Source organism: Vulpes lagopus, chromosome 4 (genome assembly GCF_018345385.1).
Source record: "Vulpes lagopus strain Blue_001 chromosome 4, ASM1834538v1, whole genome shotgun sequence".
In the NCBI taxonomy this organism is placed as follows: domain Eukaryota; kingdom Metazoa; phylum Chordata; class Mammalia; order Carnivora; family Canidae; genus Vulpes; species Vulpes lagopus.
The window spans coordinates 111,533,608-111,558,667 of NC_054827.1; the positions used below are offsets into that span (position 1 = coordinate 111,533,608).

At 46.8% G+C, this 25,060-nt stretch overlaps 1 protein-coding gene and 1 pseudogene across 4 annotated transcripts in view; one reads left to right on the forward strand and one right to left on the reverse strand.

Annotated features, from left to right (window-relative positions):
* Positions 1-25,060, reverse strand: part of NTRK3 (neurotrophic receptor tyrosine kinase 3) — a 382,091-nt gene that overhangs the window by 197,085 nt on the left and 159,946 nt on the right. The window lies entirely within an intron of this gene.
* Positions 11,704-14,309, forward strand: LOC121489433 (annotated as a pseudogene).

Genomic DNA, 25,060 nt, shown 5'->3' on the forward strand with positions numbered 1-25,060 from the left:
ACAAGCATGGCACTGGTGGCCTCAGTATGGCAGTCCTTTGGAATCTCCATTGGAAAGGAAAGAAAGTGGGTACACAAAGATACAGCGGACACAGTCTACCCAAACAGTCGCGTTCCAAAAAATTACTTATCTTTCAAGAATTAGAGTGTCAGTACGTGGCAGCATTAGCCTCTGGGAGTCACCCAGCTTTGGTTTCCCTAGCCTTAGCACTAAACTGAAAGAGGCTGGGATAAATTAGCCGAGAGGGGAGTTTTAAAGCAGAGCTGTACATAGTTCACTTCTAGCACTGATTGGCAGAGGGCAGCTGCTTGGGTTGGAAAGAAAACTGTTTTCCAAAAGAGAACTGAAATCTCCCTCCTGCACAAGTGTGCCTGGCCTGGCAGAGGTTCAGGCCTCCACATATGGACCCTAGAAATGAGACAGAAAGCCTCAGGGCCTGGATCCAGTGACGGGTGCAGAGGCTCAAGAGAAGAGAGAAGGGTGGGGTACGGTGGGATGAATCAGGAGATGTCCCACACCTGCTGGACAACCAGGGGCAGCCCAATGCACCCCCATCCTGCCGCACCTCGCGTCGGGGCCTTGACCCTAAGCAAACTGCTGCAATGCTTCGTCCAGGCTACATTCCTCGATTTCACTGACCAACTGTGTTTCCCGACCACAGTCCAGGCACGCAAGCCCGACAAGGCTAATCCATCTCTTTGAGCAACCTTCCCACTGCCTGGAGACAAGTGCAGCCCCTTTCTGGGAGGCTGGCAGGCTGGTGGTGAGCCCTCCATCCTCTTACACACCTCCAACTTGCCAGCCCCTCTGAATCTGATCAGGCTGTGTCATAGTGCTCTTTCCTCAGCACCCCCACATTCCTCTGCATATCAAGATGCTAGGGCCTTCCTCTGTAGAGGGGGGCAAGAAGTGCCCAAGGAGGGGCTGGCTCACATGCGCGTACTCATCCCACCATATTGCAATCCCTCCAGGGCCCACCAAGCCCCATCCACAGCCTCACTCTGAGTTTTGCCTTTGTGATAAGGCCCAGGCTACTCAGTCAGAGCCCACTCGCATGCTCTCAACCCTACTGTGACCTTCTTTGTCACTAACACCCTACCTGGAGCAGCGGATCCTGCTGGTACGGTCCGAGGCTGATTGTTCCCAGTGCCTTACTCCAACCAGGCTCTGCCTTCATCCCTGCACCAATAATCTCCAAGCCCAGGTTCTCAATCACTACACTAAGAGGTCCACTGGAGAGAACCACCCCCCCCCCGCCACTGACTTCAGGGATGGAGGATGATGATTTTTCCTATTTTTTAATTAACAAATCATATGCATATAACTAAGAGAATCCAGTGCACTGATGTTAGGCATAAAGCTTAAGGCAGTTTTTACCTAGGTATACACCCGCATAACCATGGACCACATCAAAATACAGAACATTTCCAGCCTTTCATGCCTCCTCCCAATCACTACCAGAAGTGACCACTACTTGACTTCTTCCATCAGCATTGATCGGCTTTGCTTATTTCTGAACTCCATATAAATGGCATCACATAGCATGCTCTCTCATGTCTGGCTTCTTTCACTCTACATAATGTCCCTGAGACATTTATTAACTTTGCTGCTGGCACTAAGGGCCAAAGAACTTAGTGATTTCGATCCTAGAACACTGTTTGTGCTTTCAAATCGTGTTCCAAGGAGACAAAGGGGTCTCACTGAGCAGGGGGGATGACGGGGAGAGTGAGTCCCCCTGTGGTTTATCTGGTGAAGCTCTTTATCTGTGTCACACAGGGGGTTTCCATTAAGCTTTCTTTTGCCTCAAGGGTTCTAAGACAAAACGACAACAGCACACTGATAGAAGCTGCTCAGAATCTCTCCAAATAGATGCTGCTTCTCTGCCCCTTGGTCAAAAACTGAGAAGGAAGAAGGAAGTTATAAAATCAAATGGCCAATACACTTTGGGACATCTGGATGCTTGCGAGTGAAAAACGAGCTGATCATCCCTCCGGTACCCTTATTCCTATCATATGACCAGAACACAGTGCAGCCCCCACCCTCTTCTGACAGCAAGCATTGTCCAGATGATCCAAGACAGAAGCTGCTGACCCCACACCCTACCCTGCGTGCCCCCTTCTCCTGGCTATGGGGGGTGATATTTACCTAAGAGCCACGTCTGAACACCAACAGGTACTTATGTCACCAAGAAGGGTTAGGATAGCTGAGGCCAACATGGGCAGCAACATCCCACAGGTCATTGTGGCTCGTGTCAATTTCTCCTTCCCCCATGGGCTCTAGGCCTTTGCAGGAGTTAGACATTAGCCCCTTCCCCCATTTGAAGGCACAGGGGAGATGTGTGTGGAACAATTCAATTAGGAGCAAAATAACTGCAGGCTTGAGGAGTAAAAAGGACAAACATAAGTCTTGCTGGTGACTCCCTTGGCTCCCAGCCCAATCACTGGGGGAGAGGGGATGTGGGGATGGGGAGGTGGGCAAGGCTGCTCAGCCTCTGATTCTGTCCCAGACCCTGGCGGAGACAGACACACATTTTGACAAACACTCTTCCCCTAATTGTGAAGCCCCAGTGGATTGCAAGGGAAATTTAATCCATATGTCTCTGATTCATTTATACTTAACTCATCAACATGCTGTTTTGTAAGAGCCATTTCGTGTCCAAGTGCCTTTTTTTTAAGCTCTTAAAACCCTGGGTTTTTTCTTCGAAACAGGAAATCGTACTGTGCCAAGAGAACAGGAACTTGAACCCTAGGAGGTTCAAACTGGGTTCAAAGCTTCTGATTCCCCAGAGACCCCCAACCAAATAGAAGGGTGTCCTGCTGCCTCTTTGCTCTCCTGCACCACGCTGGGAGGCAGGGATCCTAAAAGTAGCCAAATCAAGCCCGGAGAAACCTGGAAAAAGCAGCAGCACTGGGCTATTTCAGGGTCAAAATGTTCTGTTCACAGCCAGGCCTGTGCTCCTCAGAGCCCACAGAGGCCTGCAGCCGCAGGAGGGAGGGAAAATCAGCCAGGAGTTCCGTTCTGCTTCATTAGAAGTAGCATCTTTACTCCAAACAGAATCCTTACAAGCAGGTTCCTCTGGAAATGATCCGGGGCCCCTGGTCTGAGCTCAACTGTGGGCTTTGGCAAGGTCCTTGGAACGGCAGTGAACTTGCAAGGTCCAAACCAGATGGATGGAAGAATGACATGTGGTCCAGCCCGCCCCCACTCCCCCTTGCTCTCTTGTTCCCTCTGCCTTCCTTGCCCAGTCTCTTCTGCATCTGCGCAGACACAAACTCCTCTCCCTGCCCTCCGACCCGGCCAGGCTGAAGGTTATCAAGGTGACAGACACTAAATCAGTGGGTTGACTTCCTTAAACCTCAGCAACAGCTATACACGCAGGCAGAGATTCTGAAAAAAAGAAAAACGTGCTGGGGCCACTGTGAGCTCTGCTCAGCAATACACCCTCCTCAGTGAGGGGGCTGCAGAATCCACCGCGGTAGCTCGTCCCAGAGCAGGTGTGCACCGGGTTTGCACGCGGCTCAGTTCAGATAACCTCTATTTCCAGGGTTGACAATCCCTGACTGCTTCCCTAGAGGGTGAGAAGGGAATTTAGCGTGAATTCTTATGTGAACTAATTCACAGGGTCAAAGGGGTAGAGAGCAAGGTAGCCAACATCAAATAAGGCAGAGGTGACCTCAGGGCAGCAAAGAAGCTATGACTGATAAAGGCTGAACCTGGGTGGTTCAGCGGTTGAGAGTCTGCCTTTGGCTCAGGGCGTGATCCTGGAGTCCCGGGATCGAGTCCCACATCGGGCTTCCTGCATGGAGCCTGCTTCTCCCTCCGCCTATGTCTCTGCCTCTCTCTCTCTCTGTGTGTCTCTGAATAAATAAAGTCTTTTAAAAAAAAAGGGGGGAGCCCCAAGCTCCTTTTACACTGAGAAATAGGCTTAAAGCAAAACAGTAGCAGGTCTCCGAGGCAGGAGCACAAGCACCAGGAGCCAGGGAAGCATCATATCGTTAATCTTTGCTTCCCACCCCCTCCCGGCCCCCATGGACTCTGGGTTCGGCTGGGTGACTTGCTTTGGGCAACAAAATGTAGGGAAACTGACAGTGACGGTTCCAAGTCGAGGCTTGAAGAGCCACGTGTTTTTGCTGCTCCTTTCACACTCCTGCCATCTGCCATCTGCTCTGCTACCTCAGCCCAGGGCCTAACCCACAACCTGGGCCAAACTCAGCCAAGCCCAGCCAGAACAAGCCAAACCCCAGCCAACCCACAGGTCTGGGGACAAGAAATAAATGCTTGTGGGAAACAAATGAGATTGGAGGCGTTTGTTACTCAGCATTATGCAGCCATAGCTGACTGAGACACATGATTGAAATATGGGATAACCAAACTATGAAGTAGCGACTAGGTCAGCTGGGCCTTCTAGGCAAGATCTGCCCTGGCTCTGATTTCCACAGCAGCTCAAATCTCTGCTACTGTTAGTTTATCACTGCATTCCACAAACCTCTACTGAATCCAAAGTGTGTGCAGGGTGCCTGGGTGGCTCAGTAGTTACACGTCTGCCTTGGACTCAGGTTATGACCTCTGGGTCCTGGGATGGAGCCCTATATTGGGCTCCCTGCTCAGCAGGGAGTCTTCTTCTCCATCTGCCCCTCCCTCCTGCTTGTGCTGTCTCTCTCTCTCAAATAAATAAAATCCAAAAAAAGAAAAAAATAATAAAAAAAAAAAAAGAAAAGAAAAGAAAAAAAGTGTGCTGGCTGCTAGTAATACGGAGATGAATCAGGACATTACTGTGGCCGTGAAGAGCATCAGCACAGGTGGCAGAGACAATGACAAAGGCAGAACGAGCCTGGGATGTCGAATATTTGCAGTGTCAGGGGTGCATCCACCTACAGCAGGGAGCCAAGTGCAGTGTTGAGGCAAAGGATGACAAATGAAGACCTCATGCGTAGGGGTGATGTCTGAGGCTGACTCGTAAGAGACAAGCAACACCATTCTCTGTGGGGAGCTCTGCCAATGAAGCACCCTCTTCCACAGCTTTGGTGCACTCGCCTAGGTTCATGGCTACAGAAATGGCCACGACCACCCCCATCATTTGTTCATGAATTCAAACACACTTTCCTTGAGCACCTACTGTGTGCCCTCCCTGCACTGTCTCAATTCGGTAGGGAGCTGGAAAGCTGGCTGGTCTAAGTTGAGATGCCCGTAATCGTAAAAACACATCAGATTTTGAAAGTACCAACTCAGAAATTTCTAAATCATCTCATAAATTTTTAAAATCGGAAACATGCTGAAATGATACTGCTTTGGATGTATGGGGTTAAACAAAATACATTACTAGAATGAATTTCACCTGTTTCTTTTTACTTTTTTTAAAAAAATATGTCTACTAGGAAACTTAAAAGTACATATGTGGCTCTCCTTATATTTCATTTGGACAGTGCTATGCTAGACCCTAGGCCCAAACCCCCTGAGGAACTTCAAATATTCTAAAGCCTAGGCTGCCCCCCACACCCGTTACATCAGAATCCCTGGGTGGCACCACGCATCAGTATTTTGTGACGCATCCCAGGCGATTTCAATGTGCAGACAAGCTCAGGAACCGCTGCGCTAGCACAAGGCAAAGAAAAAGGCAGAGCTCTCTTACCTTAAGTGGGAGACACACATGGTCACTGTTGGTCTGTCACCGTCGATGGTGACAAGTACAAACATGCCATGTCCACAAGGACAGAGGGCTGGCCTCTCACAGCTCTCCCCCCACACAAGGTATTTCAAGAAGAAATGGGGAGGCACATAGGACACCTGGGTGGCTCAGCAGCTGACCATCTGCCTTTGATTCAGGTCAGGATCCCAGAGTCCCAGGATCAAGTCCCACATCGGGCTTCCTGCGTGGAGCCTGCTTCTCCCTCTGCCTGTGTCTCTGCGTCTCTCATGAATAAATACATAAAATCTTTTCCAAAAATGGGGAGGCACACCCCTCTTCTGCCCCGAGGCGCATGTGGCCAGTCTTCCTCTCCTCTAGGGTGTTCCATGGGCTGCTCTCTACTGGCCTTGGCCACCAAGACCCTGGTTTCTCAGGGAGCCAAGCCTAAGCCAAGAGCCATGGCCTTCTGCCCTAAGACATTTTTAGCAATGAAACACACCCACAGCTTAAAATCAGTGGCCCACACTATCCATCTGAATATTAACTGGGTGTGATGTAGATAATGTCACAATTAACAGGACCCAGGGAGTTCCCCAGAGGCAAAATGTGCTCCCCAGGGCGTCCTGAAATGCCTCTGGTTTGCCCTGGAAGCAGGAGTAGCTCCTGCAGAGCAAATAAGATTCAAGAGCTAAGAAGCAGGAGGTGGAAGGCCTCCCTCAGAGAGGCACTCAACCAGCTTGAGGTCTTGTATTTTCTGCAAGTAGCCCCAGGGGACCTCGGGGGGCAGGGGGAGGCAAGGGGCTGAGAGGGGCTGCTCTGTTGGTCTCTTATTCCTGGAATTCTGCCCCCAAAGAGCCCCTCCTGCAAGAGGCTCCTTCCCTAGAAATAGGCTTCCCCTGTCTCTCCTTGTCCTTGGCCACAGAAAGCACCATGGCAAATGGGAACCAGAGGAAAAGTGGCAGCAGGATACAACCCTTGAAAAGCAGCAAGCAAAAAAAAAAAAAAAAAAAAAAAAAAAAAAAAAAAAAAAAAAAAAAAAGAAAAGCAGCAAGCGATGCCCAAACCTTCCTCCTGAGATCCATGGGATGGGGGGGAAAGGAGGGGGGGCAAGGGGAACCAGAGGAGGTGACACCTGCAGACAGCTGGGGACTCCTCACAGGACTTTCAACATGCAGCATCATCAGAACAGGGGCATCATACTCAGGACATGCTCCCCAAATTGACTGTCACGAAGCTTTCCTGGCTAGATAAAAATCTCAAAGCCTCATGTAGTACACTTCAAATATTTCCAGATTGTTGTATGTAATTGGCACCTCAATATGTCTGTTTTTAAAAGATCATTGCTCCTTCTCTCTCAAATAAATATATTTCTTTTTTTAAAGATTTTTATTTTATTTATTCATGAGAGACACAGGCAGAGGGAGAAGCAGGCTCCATGCAGGGAGCCTGACTTGGGACACGATCCTGGGTCTCCAGGATCACACCCCGGGCTGAAGGAGGCACTGAACCACTGAGCCACCCGGGCTGCCCAATAAATACATTTTTAAAAAATCTTGAAAAATAAAAAAAGGGGAGGGGTGCCCAGGTGGCTCAGTTATTTAAGCATCCACCTTGGGCTCAGATCATGATCCCAGGGTCCTGGGATCCAGCCCCTCATCCGGCTCCCTGCTCAGTGAGGAACCTGCTTCTCCCTTTCCCTCTGCACCTCCCACTCATGCACTCTTGCGCACACTCTCTCTCTCTCTCTTAAATAAATAAATAAATAAATAAATATCTTTAAAAGATCGATGCTGTACTATGAGACTTTAGAAAAGTCACAAAACTTCCTATCCTCAGTTTCCCAACCACAAAAGGCACACAACAAAAGAAACCACCTTTGGAGTGAGGGTACCATGAGGAAAGGCAGCAAAACACTTAGCCCACAGTTTGGGCTAATACCAGCATGGAAATACCAGCACCTATGTTTAATCTAGTAGTAATATTAATGATTAGCATTATCAGAGTAGTAATTACAGCAATAATATGAGGCCATAATTTAAGAGGCATGTTAGGTTCTGCTCATCCTATCGGGCCCCTGCCATCTGCCATAAGAACAACATGATCTGTCCCTTCAGCCCAGGCACCCAAATAAGAAATGGCTTGTGGTAATAGGAATAATATATGATGCATAGTAGTAATGTAGTAAGAGTAGTAATAGAGCATGTAGTAATAGCAATATAATACATATAATAGGGATGCCTTGGTGGCTCAGTGGTTGGGTGTCTGCCTTTGGCTCAGGGCATGATCTCAGGGTCCCGGGATCGAGTCCCACATCGGGCTCCTTGCATGGAGCCTGCTTCTCCCTCTCCCTATGTCTCTGCCTCTCTCTCTATGTCTCTTATGAATAAATAAATAAAATCTTTAAAAAAAAATACAATACATATAATATATATAATGTTAGTATAACCTAATATTATACATATATCAGCATATATAGCATATTACCATAATAGCATAAACATTTTAATAAACTAAATATAATATAGTAATAACAGCAGTGATAATGATTATTAAAGCTAGAGCATGGAAGCTTGCAGCTCAATGGAGCATGGGCTGGTTATTTGACATTCAAGGAACTAGTGTACATGGTTCTTATCTCAGAAGGGCCCTGTCACATAGTAAGGCTTAGAATGCAAGGGTTAGCACCTGGGTATTTACCCAAAGAAAATGAAAACACTTATTTGAAAAGATACATGCACCCCTATGTTTACTGCAGAATTGTTTACAATGGCCAAAGTACAGAAGCAGCCCTGGTGTCCATCAATAGATTAATGGATAAAGAAGATACACACACACACACACACACACACACACACACACACACACACAGTGGAATATTATTCAGTCATTGAAAGGAACGAAATCTTGCCATTTGCCACAACACTGATGGAGCTAGAGAATATAATGCTATGTGAAACAAGTCCATCAGAGAAAGACAAATACCACATGATTTTACTCATATGTGGAGTTCAAGAAACAGAACAAATGAAGAGAGAAAAAAAGAGATTAACAAAAAAAGATTCTTAACTCTATGATAGAGAACAAACTTCACCAGAGGGGAAGTGGGGGAAATAGGTGATGGGGATGAAGAGTACACTTACTGTAATGAGAACTGGGTGATGTATAGAAATGCTGAATCACTATATTGTACACCTAAAACTAATGTAACACTGTATATTAAGTATACTGGAACTTAAAAAAGAGATACCTGGAATACTTTTTAAAAAATGCAGGTCTTAGGGCTCAATCCTGGCTTTACTACCTTCTAGCAGTGTGCCCTCAGGTAGACTGCTTAACTCCTCTGATCTTCGGTGTCCCCATGTCTAAATGGAGCTAAATCTATTACTGCCTCTTAGGGTTGCTCTGAGTGTCCAACTGGAATATTCACATTCTGTGCTGAGCACAGATCCCAGCAAGGAGCTGATTAAAGAAAGCTGGCTAGTTTCCTCTCCTCAGCCATCATCCTCATCAAAGCCACATAAACTGAGGCCACTTGGCCCCTGCTTGTGGGCTGTGTGCCAACTGAGCTGTCCTTAGTGTGGCGAGATGGAGGGAAGATGGGTCTGGAAACCAACATGCCTGCTTTCAAAGCCCACTCTCCTACTTCCTAGCTACATGCCTGGAGGCCAGACACTCAACCTTTCTGAGCTCAGCTCTGTTATCTAAAAAATAATTTAATAACCAAGAGCCTTAAAAAATGCATATTATTTAACCTGACCACTCATTTTCTAGAAATTTAGCCCAGGGAAATAATCAGAGATGTACATGGAGATTTATGTACAGTGACGTCCATCAGCACATTTTAAAAATAGTGAATTGCTGGGAATAACAGAGTGTCTAACATAGGAGATTAATTATATCATGGTACATCCAAATGAGGTAATCCTGTTCGTTCACTAAAAAGCATGTTATCGAAGACTATTTAAAGACATGAGATGTTCATGACACTAAGAGGGAAAAAAGTGGTTTACACAACTATCCAGGTCACTATTAGCCTTAGGGCACCTTGGGTGAATTTGAGAAAGGTGCTCCCTTCTGATGGACGTTTCTTCCTGACCCCATCTCTAGTCTTCACTCCCTGCCCTTGAGCTGGGCACAACCTGTACAACTGGACCTGGTAGCCCTTCCTGCATCTACCCTGGGCTCCTGTGGTTCTGTCCCATTAAGCAGCTCCTTCTAAAAGACAAATCAGCTCATGTCCCTCCCCTGCTTGACCTGCTTCAGTGGCTCCCTGCTTACTCACAGGAGCCACCTGAAGTCTCTACTATGGTCTAAGAGGCCTCATGTGGCCTGGTCCCACATCTCTAACTTCAACTACTAACTCCTCTACTCCCTCCCTCCCTACTGGAGCTATCCTCCTTACTGTTCTTTGAACGTGCTATACATGCTTCCACCTCAGGGCCTTTGCACTAGCAGCTCACTGTTAGGAATTCGCTTCCCCAGAGCTCACCACCTCACCTCTGTCACATTTATTTAAATCACCATTTGCATCAATGCGTCAAATCATCAGGACACCCTCCAATTAGGACTTTTCCTATAGCTATCCCATCAAAAACCATAGCCTCTCCTCACTGCACTCTGCCTTCCTGGCTCCTTTTCTCCACTGCATATCAAGATTTGGCATTTTATGTATTTTGCTTCCTTACTGGGTTGTCTCTCTCTCTCCCTATTCTAAAGTGAAGTCCAAAAAAATTAAAAAATGGAATCCCTAAGGCCAGGGTGTTTTGGTCTGTTTTGTTTACTGCTACATCTTCAGTGCTAAAAACATTTCCAGGTACCTCATGCATACTTAGCAGATTTCTGCTGAGTGAATGAAGTAGGCCCAGTATAATCCAATGTTAATTTGATATAAAGCAATGCACTGATAGGAATTATCTTGAGATGGTAGGAAAACAGGTAATTTTTACTCTTTCTGTGCTTTTCAATATTTTCCGAAACTTCGACATAATTACGTACCACTGTAGCCTTCAAAACAAAGAGAACCGTGGAGCTAGTTTTCAATGGTTATAACACACCAACCTTATCATTATGTAGTGACTAGTGAGTATTGGCTCCTTTTTCCAAGTCAGATACGGCACTTTAGGGAAGGCAAAATTGGTGTCTGTTACTTCTGGGGATCACAAAAGAGAATAAAGTCATGTCCATTTATCAGCAAGAACCAAAGCAAAATCCTGGCCAGGTCTCCAATTTCTCTAGCACTGAGACCCTGCTTTGTCCTGCCAGTTCTCCCAGAAAGCAGGGGCCTGTCCTTATGTCCCATCCCAGGACTCAGACCTGTCTCATCACCAGACTTCCCTGTCACTGACTTCCTGTGTATATCACCACCTGTCAAGCTTCTGCCAAGCTTGCTGGATGCAATCTAGGGCCTCTGCTCTTGTTCACTCTCCGGGAACACTCCTCCCCAAGGGCCTGCTGGGCACATTCCCTTCTCTGCTCAGCCGGCCCTCATTCTAGAGATTTTCCTATCCAGCAGAGCTCCCCAGCCCCTCCAGCTGGCTGTATCTTCTCAACTTTCTTCTCCAGCCTAGCGCATATCAGCACCTGACATGTCATATATGTATTTGCTGGTATCCTGTCGGTCCCTCTCGTCCCCACTGGAATAGAAGCTTCACTAGAGACTCTATTTACTGCTAAACCCTAATGTGTAAACTAGGACATGATGCACAGTGGATGCTCAAAAATAATAAAGAAAAGAAGCAAGCAAGGGAGGGAGGAAGGAACCCACCCCCTAGGCCACACAGACCAGCACTCTTCCATCCGTCACTCCATAAAGAAGGGGATAAGGGTGAGGTCTGCTTAAAATCTCCATCACAAACTCACTTGCAAACCCCAGCAGGAAATCCTTATTGCAAATCTAGCCACGGTCATGTCTTCTTTAGAAAGGAAACGACAGAGGATTTTTCTCCAGTCGTCCCTAGGAAGTTAATGGCAAACAGACAAAAACATTCACAGTTGGCTGATCGAGTTCAGGATCTAGCGTTGCATTGTTTTCCTCCCCATCTCCTCCTCCAGCAAGCCCTCTCAGTGTCCCGGGGGCTATGGACCAGCCCACAATCCTGTCGCAGCCTCTGCTCCGGGCACCAGACACCCGCAAAGCCAGGAGGCAAACGCTGGCTGGCAGCTGGCTCCTCACGGCTCCTCCTGCCTATCTCCTCCTCCTCCTGGGTGGTATGGCCACGACCTCCAGCCTCAAGTGGTGCTGAAAAACACAGCTTCTCAGACAAGCAGGTGCACTCCTGCTCCGGCCCAGCACTCTGGGGGCCTTTTGCATGCTGCTGGTACTCAAGGCATCGGAACAAAACTCTCATCTCAAAAAAATAAAATAAAATAAAATCAGCCAACACCCATCATAGGACAGCTGCTGACTTCCAAATTTAGTCCTCATGCCTCCTCTGTGATCTGTGACCCACTGAAAAGCCAGAGGCCTGATCTCTATTGTGACGTTTGCCATGGCTCGAAACGGGGAACCGAGATAAATTGGGAACTGGTTTTATTACCTGCAGCTTATCCCGGTCAAAGAAAGGGGGGCTAGACTTCTCATTACACAGGTGCTTAAAAAGGGACTTCGAAAAGACCAGCATACCTGCTGGGAATTAGGGCAGATTCGTGGTTATCTCAGTGTTGAGGAAGGAATTAGCAGAAATGACAAATGTATGTCAAGTGCTGGTAGAAAATAAGGCGTGGTATTGGGAAGGATTCTGAACCTGAGTCCACGCCGAACAGTGCCAGGATCAATCAGTGAAGTCTATACGAGCAAGAGGGTGGGGAGATCACACATCTGACCCATGTGTGGCTAGAAGGAAGGAGGAGTTTCCTTGGTCATGGTTCTTGGACTCTTTCAATCTCCAGGGCTCACCTGCCAAACAAGTGTCTCCAAAATGTGAGCAATTCCCAGTGTGGCTCACTAAAACTCCACCCCTTTCTGTCCTAATCCAGAGAACATATCAGAATACAAGTTCATGAAAAAACCGTGATGCTGCCCTAATTTACTGAAAAGAATAAACCTTCTGCAGAAGTTGGCATTTTCACATATTGCTCACAAATTACATGTATCCCATCTCATGGTGGATCATACATCACAATGTGGCAAATGGGAACCACAACACTCACACCCCCTCCTGCCTCACACACAGGTGTGACAAGCCAAGGCATAGCCTCCCGGGCAGCTCCTGTGCACTCTGCCTGCAGTCCAGCTCTAGCCCCAAGCTCCTCAACAGCCAGAAAGCCTCCTCTGGGCAAGCAGGGCTGGCAGGTCCGAGAAGTATGACCACCCATGCTGCCCTGCAGTGCTACCCTTTGAGGGTTGGGGATACAGCTCTGGTCACCAAGGCCCCTTAACTAGGATCACCATGGAGGCTCCCACTGCATGGCTTCAAATGCTCTGCATCAAATCAGCTTTCTTTGACCATCAACCCTGGAAGGTTAGAACAATGGCCTCGCCTTTGGTAGATCTGAGCCATAAGCAGAACCAGAGTTTGGTTCAATCTCCAGTGGGTAGACTTTCCATGGTGCTGACCTTCTTGAGGAAATCAGGCCACCAGGAGAGGCTGACCCCCTGGACAACCCCAACAGTATGAAGGCATGTTGGTTTTCTAGAGCTGAGGTAACAAATTACCTCAAACTCAGTGGCTTAAAACAGGGGACATTTATTTGCTCCTAGTTCTGGAGGCCAAAAATTGGAAATCAGTATCGCTAGGCTCAAACCAAGGTGTCAGTAGGGTTGTGCTCCCTCCTAAGGCTCCTGGGGAGAATCTGGTCTTAGACTGTCCCAGTTTCTGGGAGATGTCAGCATTCCTTGGCTTGTGACTACATCACTCCAATCTTTGAGGCCTGCCCTTTCAAATCTCTCTGCTCATTCCCTCATTGTGAGGGCTCAAATTTCCCTTAGCTTATCTCTTAAAAAATATGTATAGAACCTGGCAGTTCCCGGATCTGTCTCTTCCTTCACCAGTGCTTAGACTAATAGAGCCAGGGATGCCCTTTCATCCTTTCATGCAGCCTTCAATCACTCTCCAGCCTTTTCTACAGTCACAACCTTTGGGGACATCTTCTTGGCCATCCTTTGCCTCTGGGACCAGCCAACACCACATTTTGAGCTTCGCAACTTACAATCAACCAGGAGCTCCCAGATTTGTCAGAATTATCCCAGTGAGGTGGAAGCCACTATCAACCACCTGGTCAACATGCATCTTTGGGCCTCCTACACCTACCTCTCTCTGGGCTTCTATTTCAACCATGACCATATAGCTCGGGAGGCCTTGGGCCACTTCTTCTGAGAGTCAGCTGAGAAGTACAAGGGTCCTGAGTGTCTCCTGAATATGCAAAACCAGTAGGGCGGCCACACCTTTCAAGACATGCAGAAGACACCCCAAGATGAGTAGAGTCAAACCCTGGATGCCATGGAAATTGCCATGATCCTAAAGAAGAACCTGAACCAAGCCCTTGCGGGTCTGCATGACCTAGGTTCAGCCTGCACAGACCCTTGTGCCTGGGACTTCCTGGGTAGGCACTTCCTAGATGAAGAGGTGAAACTCATAGAGAAGATGGGAGACCAGACCACCTAAATCACCTCTGCAGGCTGGCTGGCCCCCAGGCTGGGCTGGGTGAGTAGCTCATCAAAAGACTCACCCTCCAGCACGACTAGGAGCCTCTGGAGCCCAGCAGCCTTGGAAGGGCCCCTCTGGCAACCCCCTGGTGCCAGGGCTTGTATCTGAACCTCTCCATACAGCCAACAGGCAGCTTTTTGAGCCCCTGGAGGACTTGCCCAAGCCCTGGGCCACAATGGAAACAATAAAGCTGTCTCTACCCATGACTTCATTTAAGGCCCCACCCCAGTAATCCAGGATAACCTCCCCATCTCAAAATCCTAATTTAATCACATCTGCAAAGACCCTTTTCCCTTATAAGGTACTATTTACAGGTTCCAAGGATGGAGACCTGATATTTTTGGGGAGGAAGGGGGTGAAGGCGGAATTATTCTGCCTACCACAGAAGGTAAAACCAAGTGTCACTTTACTTCAGTGTAAACATTAAATTATTTTCCCTTGATAAGAAACCTCTGACAGATGGGGAAGCATTTTCTGGCAAGGAAGAACCTCAATTTGGATCACAAAGTCAAGCATCTATTCTTCTCCTTTAAAAAGCCAGTTCTGGAAAGAACTGGAAACAAAGGAGGAAAAATATCCTCATCCTCGTATCACTGCCAAATGGGCAGCTTGACTGGGGCACAAGGAAGGGACAAAAGATCTTCGAATCAGGATTTTCACAGACAGGCTCTGTTTGCATCTAACAGTCCTGTCATTTCCAACTTTAGCATACTTGTCTCAGGTGATACAAGCGGTCATAATAATGGCAATCATGCAATCTGACCCTAGAGCCTGTGCTGTAACCATGACAACACGGGCATCACCCCTGACATAGGCACTCTGGACCAGAATGCAGGGTTCTGGTGAATGACTCAGGGAGAACCCTTTAACCCTCTCTCTGGGCTTCAGTATTTCTTGTTATAAAATTAATAGTAATAACATGGGCAATCTATTTATCTTGTACAAAAAGCTCTCATTCACTAAATGTCTCAACAGCACAAGTGACATCCTCCCCATTCCCATAAGAAACTGAGGGCAAGTGAGGGCAAATAGGCTGAGCAAGGTCACCCATGTGGTAGAGCCAGGACTGTACAGAGCCCTCCCTGACTCTGAATCCCATGATACAAGCAGAGGACACATCCTCATTCCCCTCCAGGGAAAATGCAACTCCTTGGAAACTCTTTAGGAAAAGTCAGTGGAGTGGGTTCCTCTTCCTGTTTGAAGGCCAGTGAGCTATGGAGAGGTCTTAGAAGAAAGAAGAAATCTTCCCCAAAGCAGATCCCTCCCAGCCTCCAGAGAAGGCTGGGAGGAAGAATGAGATCAGACCTGTAAAATACTCTGCCCTCCAGGAAGAAGGATTACGTGTAGATCGTGAGCACACCCTCCCCAACCCCAAAGGCTAGGCTGTACACAGATTCAGAAACAAGGGCCTGTGGGAAAGTCTAGCGCCCCACAACACAACTCTGACTGAGCAAGTCTCCAGTGCCCTGCAGGTGTGAATGCATCTTGCTCCCTAAATAGTTGATTTACTCCCAGGGAATGACTTTGACAGTAGGAAGAATATGGCTCAGTATTTTCTATCGTTGTGAATTAATTTTATCGCTGAGATTAAATCTGTCCAAACCCATCACAACAGAATGAAACTGATTGGCCAAATGCTTATTACAGAATTAGTGGTAGAAATTTAATAGCTAAATGAAGGTGTAAGGCTCATAGATCTTGTTTAGATAAGCAATGGCTTCCCAATACCCATTACCTGGGAGTTGTGGATAAATCCAAGATAATGGTGCACAGGGCTGGCGTTACCAGTACCTGCCACCAAGACCTCAGACTCTCTTAGTTCCTCTGACATTAGAACATTGCAAGAACAAAGAATGGATGCATTCACATTCTCTGGATACTTGACTGTCTTCATACCGATGGTCACATTTTAGAACTTAATAATCACCTCCGAATAGGCTCTGGCTGGGAAGCCACATAAAGAAATAGCTACTCTTCTGTTATTTGGAGGGAACGTCTCAACAAAAGGGAGCTTATCCGCCCCCCTCCTTCTTGCTGAAATGGGGCTGAGAGCTGATTGTATGAACCAGCCCCCTTCCAGACCTGTGTGTTATCCTCTCCAATTCACTGCAGATCAATAACAAATCTCCAAAAATAAACTTCAATAAATACAATGACTTGTAAATCCATTAAAATCCAAATAAATGGGTGCCTAACCCTCCTTGGGTTTGAAAGGCTGGTGGAGGAGTAAAGCTGTGGTCTAAAGATTTAGCTCTGGTATTCTGGTGCACTTGATGATGAGGCGGGAGAAAAACGTGAGGTTTGGAAACTCCAATTTCTCCAAATTCTACTCCAGAAGTATCTATATCTTCAAGCCACCAGTTCTGCTTTCCTTTCCTTTTATTACTTTTTATTGTGAAATGATTATAGACCCATAGGAAGTTGCAAAAATAGCACAGGAAGGTCCCACATAGCCATCACCTAGCTTCCCCCAACGGTGACGTCCCACATAACCATAGTGTGTTATCAAAAGCAGAAAATTGACTGGCACAATCCTACTCAGATTTCACCAGAAAGTCCAATCCCCTTCTGCAAGTGTCCATCTGTCCATTTTTAGCTGCTTGGGGTTTATCCCTTAATAGCAATTTGATTTCCTCTAGGGGAATCATCTTTCTTTTATTGTATGTAGTATCATTAGGAGGATAATTTTAGGTGCTGACCTTCCAAAAGGCAGCCAGAGTGACCTCTCCCCAACTTCACACTCAGAAACAAACAAGGGGACTGCGGGCACTTCAACCACTCTGATGTTAACTATGCTGCCAGCTTGCTATATATACCACAGAACAAAATCATAGTCCCTCCCATTTCCCAAACCAGCACCCTCCTCTCCAGTCCTATTACATTCCGAGCATTCTCAAGATCCTTTGGTCCATTAGTTTTGGCCTGGTGGGCAAGAATCAGCTTCTGCTGCTTGTATACACACGAGCACAGATCAAATCACCCATGATTACTGTCAACTAAGAATGACCTGGGCTGGGATCATGCCCATCCAAGAAGGTCCTGGGGCATGTGGGTGACTCAGTTGGTTAACTGTCCAACTCTTGATCTCAGCTCAGGTCTCAATCTCAGGGTTGTGAGTTCAAGCCCTATGCTGGGCTCCATGCTGGGCATAGAGCTAATGAAGAAGAAGAGCAGAAAGAGGAAGAAGAAGATCCCACCACACCTTGACATAGACCAGAGGCAGATGCTGCTGCTGAGGCCCCACCCTACACCCCTGGAGACAAGCACAACCAGTGAATGGAGGGTAGGCATCCATGAGTAGATGTCCCCACCCCTGGATCTCCATGGGGAGCAATTCTGAGGCATGTCCCACTCAACCTCTCAGACTGTCCCCAGCCAGGTGAAGCTCCAGGCACCCATGGCAATAATCGCTCAGGGTCACAACCCATCCTCGGAAAATTCACCTTCCCTTCACACTTTCTCACTTGCTCCCATATGCTTCCCAGAATCACCTCCCAGATCAACGACCCACCCCTCAAGTCCTTGCCTCAGAGTCGGCTTTGGGTAAACCTAAACTTGAGGCTGAAAAATAGAAGAGACTTTCACAGCCTACCTAGGAGAAAGAAGAGAGAATTCGCTGGAATGTTTTGGGTTATTTGGTGGAAGGCAGTGTGGCCATTAAGCATTTGTGGCTACTGCTACAGGTGGAAGTGGTACTATTTCACATATACTGGGTTAAATAAAATAGAGTATTAATATTACTTTCACCTGTTTCACTTTACTTTGATGAATAAGTCTACTAGAAAATTTAACATTACATATGTGGCCCAAATATATTTCTATCAAACGGTAGTGATGGAAGGAATATGTCAGGTAGCAGTCAGGATGTTATTGCTACCATCATTGATGCTGTTAACATGAGAAAATGAATGGACCAGACTACTATGAAGAGTGCCACAATTATTTATATGTCTATCTGAGGAACTCCTAGGGTAACAGTAACTCATGGATAAAAATGTTTTTACCTAGTGCAAGGAGTGGGAACAGAACTTTCATATGCTGACCTTGGCTTTGTTGATTGGTCAAAGTCTTCTCTAAAGCAGTATGTTCATCCTCCCCATGAATGCAGGGGATTAATTCCTTCACCAGGAATCTAAGCTACAGGATTAATCCTAACTAAGGAAAATTATATGCACAAAGATGTTCACCTCATTGGTATTTATAACAGTATTTATAACCTAAGTGACCAACTAAAAAAAAAGGGGGGGAACAATTAAATGTAAAAAAATAGATTTACTTGGATTGAAAAGCTTGCGATCCTTAAAAATGATGGTTATAATGATTATGTAATAACACAGAGACCACCTAATATGATGCTATGTGAAAGCAAACATAAAATTATATCCACAGCATGATAAATACATAAAAAGGACAGAAAGGATAGCTGTTAATGTTGTTTGGGGTATAAGGGCAATGTAATGTTTTTCACTATTTCCTGAGTTAATTTTGTGGGCATTCACTACTTTGTTAACAAAGAAAACAACCTTCTTTCACACATGGGCAACTCAAAGTGTGTGCTTGTTTGTAAAGGATGGATCATTCTAGTGCATCCTTCCATTTTGTCAAATTTATGTTACAAAATCTATCTTTTCCTTTGACAAGAAGAAACAAAGGTAAATCTCATCCCAGCTACTTTTGAAACACAGAGGCCAACAGGAAAAAATATCTTCTATGTGGCCGGTACACCAAAGCACAGAAGAACAAGCAGACACCTGCCCACGGCAGTGAGGTCTCTTTCTGACCAACAAAACAAGTGGGTGGCCAAGGAGACTGGAGGCACAATGAGTGGACTTCAGAAAAGCAACTGACATGGCCTCTGCAAAATCCTCCCAGAAAAATTAATCCAAACTGGCTAGACTGTGCATGCCATCAGCCCTCAACATTCACAAGGATGTAAGCCTTATTTACAAGGGCTTATCTTTCACACCATTCCTAGAGTTTCAGCATGCCTGGCACATGAGCCACTAAGGTTCTCGTATGAGGATAACACAGACCAGGGCAGGATGGGAATATTCCCCAGGAGATTGCAAACACCACAACTCCTGATAAAATGCAGTTTCTTTCTCGGGCAGGGGCCCCAGTTAGCGGGCAGGCTATGGAGAGGTTGGAGTGAGTCCGACAGAATGTGCTAACATCTTTATTAACAATCTGGGAAAAGATGCAAACAGGATATTAATTCATAAGAAATGAGTCCACAAGGGCCAAGAGACTAGATGAGCACCAGTGAAGGCTGGTGAGGGACAAAGCCAGGAGAGTAGGAGCACAGACAGGTGGGGAACATGCATGACAGCACTGGGTCGGGGTGCAGCAAATGAAACATTCCCCTTCCAGCACAGCACATAAGAGGTGCCCAAGCCTCAGTGAGCAAGAGAAATAATACTGCAAAGTAATACTGTAAATAAGATCAAAATTAATATAAAAAAACCCCTACTGATTGTTTTTAACCTTGATTACTGGGGGTTTCTGGCATCTTCTTATATTTCGTGCTCAAGGCCTCACTCCCTTCACTACGATCCTGAAAGACACTCCAGAAAGGGAAGAGGGTGGTGAGAATGACAAGAGGTGCCCACACAGGCCAGCCGGAGAGAACGGGGTTGAAAGAGCAGACGAGCACTGAGCAGTGCTAAGACTGGATTCTGCAGAAGGGGGACTAGAGACGAGCAAGAAGCTGTGAGGGGCTCCTGGGAGGTGGCCGCTGAAAGCACACTGGGCAGCTCATTAGCAGAGAGATGGCAGCAACCTAGACGAGGCTCACAGAACCAGGGCGAGCAGTCCGAAAGGTGATCTGGAGGGGAGTGAGGGAGAGAGAAAGTGCCTTGGCTGGGGTCCCTGTTAAAAGCTGACACAGACTGTGACCACAAAATGTTGGATGAGAAGAAAGACCATAACGGCGTAGGTTCTCAAGGGCAACAGGGATGCCAATGCCCAGCCCTTAACATTGCCAATGTCCCCTATCCCTCAGCTGCCCAAGTAGTCCCTAAAACCCTTCATGAGACAAGGAGGCCAGAATTTAAGATCATAGAAGCAAAATGTTATGGTGGGAGGAGCACAGAGTCTGGAGTCAAGAGCCTGGGTTCTAGCCTGGCTCTGCCCCAACCATACTGTTCTCACTGTTCTCCAAGAAGTCACTAGATTGCTCTCCGATCTCCAACTCTATATCAAAGATTGGGTGGGGGGCGGGGGGGACTTAAAACCACTTTTCTCTTTTTCTATCACCATGTTGATCTAATAGCTACTAAGTGTTCATAAAAACAGGGAACAGACACTGAAACCAGAAATTGGCCATTGCAGTGAGGTGACCCACGCAATGAACAACTCAGAGCATGGAATTCAGTCCCACAAGCACATACTTGAAGGCTTCAGGGTTTGGAGAGCAAACTACAGAGTTGGCCAGGATGATCTGGAGCTTCTCTGGTCTGAGAACTCTAGGATTGGGAGCTCTCTCCCCAGGGCAGCCATGGCAGACAAAGCTTAATTGCAGACTATGTGAACAACAGGAATTATTCCTCCAGAGAGAAGAATGAGGTCTCAACATTCAGTTCCTTGAGGCTCACTCCTCTACACGTCACCATCCCCATTTTCAGCCCAAGGGTTGGCCACCTTTCAGTCACTAAGATCTCTTCAGAATCCACTGAGAAAAGGAGAGACACATGGCAAAGAGGTGAAATAGAATCAGGCTCTGCCCCAAAGAATGATTCAAGGGGTTTTGATATTGTTGTAAGTGTATTATAACCAAGTAGCCAAGAAAGACACATCTCACCTTTTACCCCTGATCTTCACAGGGTGCGCATCTATAGAGCTTCAGATGCAAGAAACAGTGGCCAAGGGGAACCAAGCATCAGGCAGTTCATCACAGAGCCAGCAGCCAACAATCCCCATGGACAGCTCTGGTAAACCTCAGGTGCCCAACAGAGCTTCCTACTCTACCTTCTGTGAACTGAAGTAGGCCTTGGCCACCTTACCTCTACTTGACAGCAGTCAGCAGCAGGTGGAACAAGAAGATGCATCAGAGAAGGTCACAAGAAATAAATTCCTGACTTGTGAAGCACAGGAGTCTTGACCGCTTAGTAAAACACGGCCCTACAATGAATGTCATGCCCAGGCCTCTCTCCAATCAGATTACAAACGCCTACTGCCTTAGGATCAGCTGGAAAGAGGAGAAGGACACAGGAATCCCCACCTACCAGTATAAGGACCTGCCCAGGGCCACTGAGCCAGCTTCAGGTCTCCCCTGGTCCTGTGCAACAGAATTGTTGGTACAGGGACAGGATGTTAATAGAAGAAGCAAGAGTGGTTCTTGGGGAGGCCTCCTGAGTAAGAGGCATTTGTGAAGATATTTCTAACTCCTCATGAGCGCTAGACCTGAATTAAGTATCTCTATTTAGTCATACTAATACACAAACAAAAACACACAACTTTCTATACATAGACCACCTGGGAAGAACAAAGCAAAAAAAAGGAGAGGGGGATTAAGCATGGTCTTAAAGGCTCTCAGAAGAATCTGCCACCCTCCAACACCTCCCCAAGAAGACTCTTACCAATAGCCACATAATCACCTTCTAAATCAGCTGAGGAATATCCCCTCATCCCCACTCCCAGGCTGAGGATCTCCTTCCAGAATCCCAAAGCCCTTCAAAGTCAGTCTGTACTAGCTGGAAGGGCTACTGCACAAAGGAGGGTCTGGCTGCTTCCAGGCACAGTTGATGGAGGGCATTCTGGTGCTTCTGCACATATCTTCCATGGCCATTGCTCATGATACTAAAACCAACAGCTACATACCTACCAGTAAGTACCTATTGGGGACAGGCTAAGAATGTCATGGATATCAGTACACTTAATCGTCATGACAACCCTAGGTTATAGATATTATAACTCCATTAAGGATAAGGAACACTGGGGCTAAGAGAGATTAAGCATCATAATCATCACTTTTAGGTGTCCACTTGGTGAGGCTATAGTGTCTACCTATTTAATCAAACCTTAATCTAAGGGACGCCTGGGTGGTTCCATCGGTTAAGTGCCTACCTTTGTCTCAGATCATGATCCTAGGACCCACATCAGGCTCCCTCTTCAGCAAGAAGTCTGCTTTTCCCTCTTCCTTTGCCCCTCCCCCTGCTATGCTCCTGCTCTCTCTCTCTCTCTAAAATAAATAAAATAAAACCTTTTTTAAAAAATACAAAACCTTAATCTAGGTGGTGTTGTGGAGCTATTTCATAGATGTTAAAATCCATAATCGGCTGACTTTAAGTAAAGGAGATTCTTTGATTATGTGGGTGGGCCTTGTCCAATCAGTTGAAAGGCTACAAGAGGGGGAAAATATATATATATCTACACATATATACACAAGGTTTCTCAAAGAAGAAACTCTGCTTCAAGACTGTAGCATGAACTGCTGCCTGAGTTTCCATCCTACCAGCCTGCTCTACAGATTTCAGACTTGCCAGCCCCCACTATCCTATGAGCCAATTCCTTGAAATAAATCTCTTTATAAATACACACACACATATACACACAAATATATATATATATATATATATATATATATATATATATATATATATATATATACATACCTCCTATCAGTATGAGGAGGCAGATAAAGCGTGATTTTTCAGATTCGACACAGTGGTGAGAAGATGGGACAGCTTCACACTGCCCATGGACTGAAGAGGCAGAAAGACTTTAGACTGTACAAAGATAGAAACCTATTTCCTTCTTTGCCTCAAAAGCCCATCTACCCATGCCAGTCTTTTACTCTCGATAAAACCACTGCTAGGGATATTGTAGGGGGACAGTGATGTTCAAATGGCACAAGTCTTCAGGGGCCAGGCCATCAGTCTTCCCACAAGAAGGCGTATTTCCATACAGGCATATGGAAATCCATCTACAACGCCCCCACCCCCACCAAAGAGCTCCTCCTACACTAACTAGAGACAGTGGGCCCTGTCCCCCTCAAGAGCCAGAATCCAGAAGACTAGATGCACCCTAGAGACCCTGGTTGGAGTGGCATGGCCTGGACTCCATTCTATGGGACACCAGTGGACAAGTCTAGACAGCAAACATACTTCCTATACACTTGGCTGCTGACTTAGCTTTGCTGTGCTACTGAATTTCCTCTCCAGTCTATCATTCCTAGTGCAATGGACTCTGTGCTCCCCAACTAGTCTGGACACACCTGCTCTGCCTCAAACCACAGGGCTCATCCTGGGGCAGAGACTGCCACTTTGCAGAACATCTTAGCTGCAAATCACACTAATTTAAAATTTCTGGCTCCAACATGACAAGATTTGGTGAGTGGTGTAAGGCACAGATCCATCTTTATTTAACACTGAAAGATGATGACATTTTACCCTGTGCAGGTATGTGTAGTAGAGCTGCACGTCAGATTCCTTCCAGCCTAGATTCAGAGTAAGTTGTAGTTTATGCACTGAAGATATTTCTCAACCTCCTTTTGAAATCCATTCTACTGTTTCTAATGAAGATGTGCATTTCCTTAGAACAGTGTCTGTCTCTGCTGCTGCAATCTGAGATCCTGTCTTCCGAATGTTTGGTCACTTGTTCCTTCCTTAACATGCTTTTGTGAGCATGGAGATTATGGCTGCTATTTCCCACTCTGTCGTCAGCACAATGTTTTGACTTTTTGGTGAGCTATCCTTGACAGTGTCACGCTGATGGCACTACCCAGCTGGCAACACTGAAATTCAGTGACTTCCAATTGTGTGTGTGTGTGTGTGTGTGTGTGAGCTCACTGCCCTCTTCCAGCCCTATCTCAGCCTGAGCCCCTGCTTCACCAGGTCATCTCATCATTCCCAAGGCCAGCTCTGTGCAACGAGGTCAAGGAAATGGGCTGGCTACATCATGGAGGATAAAGCATCCCTAAATAGTTCACCGGCCTCGGCAGGGAGGGGGAAAGAGAACAAAGGGGATGAGTCAGCCACCGAGAGGGTCTTGAGGCAAGAACCACAGTGTCCGGTGTCTGTTTACATGCCCCATTATGTTTGGGGCTCAGAGCTTAGTCTTGCTCTGCTTCCACAGGCTGGGCACCATGTAGCCTGCTGGAACTCGGCTAGTTCTCACCTGACTTGATGGCAAGGCAGAAATCCTCAAGTCTGGCGCTCTCCATGGGCTGACATCTCAATAGGCGTTAGCCAAGACAAGACTGTGCAAGGGGCACCAATTACTAAGGCTTCATTCATCTTCCCAAATGGCTTGGAAGGATCATCATCAATAATTCAAGCTGAGGGGAGCCCTGGGTGGCACAGCGGTTTAGCGCCTGCCTTTGGTCCAGGGCGCGGTCCTGGAGACCCGGGATCGAATCCCACGTCGGGCTCCCGGTGCATGGAGCTTCTCCCTCTGCCTATGTCTCTGCCTCTCTCTCTCTCTCTCTCTCTCTCTCTCTCTCTCTCTCTCTCTCTGTGACTATCATAAATAAATAAATAAAAATTAAAAAAATAATAATAATTCAAGCTGAACTACACTGAGAGAGACCAAGTGCATTCTGGTGAGGCCATGGACAGGATGATTGTTGTGCTCCCCCACTGTATGCTCAACACCGCCAAGTTCAAACACCTGTGGCTCTCCTGGGTGCTAGCGAGCGCTGGCCTGACTGTCCATGCTAATGCCTCGGGAATGTCTACCCAGGATGAGGGGAATGATTCCGGGGGCGGGGGGGGGGGGGGGAGAGGCTGCTGACGGCTGCCTTAGGGCCACACAGGGCTGGGCTTAGGAGGTGGCCCAACCAGTTGGCTCA